The sequence below is a fragment of the Octopus sinensis genome, linkage group LG17, assembly GCF_006345805.1.
Source record: "Octopus sinensis linkage group LG17, ASM634580v1, whole genome shotgun sequence".
Taxonomy (NCBI): domain Eukaryota; kingdom Metazoa; phylum Mollusca; class Cephalopoda; order Octopoda; family Octopodidae; genus Octopus; species Octopus sinensis.
Genome location: NC_043013.1, coordinates 3,216,887 through 3,217,997, shown reverse-complemented (window position 1 = coordinate 3,217,997; position 1,111 = coordinate 3,216,887). Strand labels below are relative to the sequence as shown.

The following is a 1,111-nucleotide window of genomic DNA, read 5'->3' as shown; positions in this document are numbered from 1 at the left end:
TAGTGACTGATAACAGCGGGAGAAGTTTATATTGCTACTGTTACAACGTGAAGGATCGTGGCTTAGTTGTTAGGGGGGGGGATGCACTCACTATCGCAAGATTATGGGTTCTATTCCCGGACTGAGTGGTGCGCTATGTTCTTGAGCAAAACACCTCATTTCACGTTGCTCCAGTCTACCCAGCTGTAAATGCGATACCTATTTCTTTATAACACACAAGGGGCTAAACATAGAGGGGACAAACAAGGACAGACATAGGTATTAAGTCGATTACATCGATCCCAGTGCGTAACTGGTACTTATTTAATCGACCCTGAAAGGATGAAAGACAAAGTCGACCTCGGCGGAATTTGAACTCACGACGTAACGACAGACGAAATACGGCTACGCATTTCGCCCGGCGTGCTAACGTTTCTGCCAGCTCGCCGCCCTTACCGGACGGGGCTCCGAGACGATGGGATCCCGAGGCCGCAATGTGCGTTCGAGGTGTCGATGTTCACTGAGTCCTGCAATTCGCATCACTTCACGCGGATAGCCGCGCTCTTCATCGACGGACGAGCCGAGTGATCTCCCGTAAATGAGATACCATGCGACGGACTGGCGTCCCTCCCGGAGTGCTGTTGCAATCTCGGTCATGGAAACTGAGTAACCGCCCCCTTGCGTTCTAAGACACGAAACAGTTATGCTCTTGGAGGCTTACTTTACTTCTTTTTATATTTTACTTTCACAACTCCTTCATTAAATCTAAAACAAATATGAAGCAAAATAACAATCACATGTATACACTCACATACATACACAGCCTCTTGCACACAAATATACACACACCTTCGCACATACAGATAACATTGTTCTTTAACTGAGATGAAATGTTTGCGACATATTTGAAAGTGAGATAAAACTGTACTAGGAATCCTTTGTCTGGTGAAGTTCTTTAAACGCTTCATGGTATCCTCATTGTGTTATTTAATGGAAGATATTGCCGAAAGAAGAATGGATAGATACAGTTCCTCTCAAACACTACAGCTATTTAGAAAACAACTAGGAGGTTCATCTTGTTATTGCTTTGTTTTCTGCTCCATACTTGTTGGTTCATTAAAACTATTCTATG

General features: G+C 44.2%; 1 pseudogene; it reads right to left on the bottom strand.

Moving 5' to 3' along the window:
• Positions 1 to 423: 423 nt before the first annotated feature.
• Positions 424 to 583, bottom strand: LOC115221126 (annotated as a pseudogene).
• Positions 584 to 1,111: the final 528 nt, after the last annotated feature.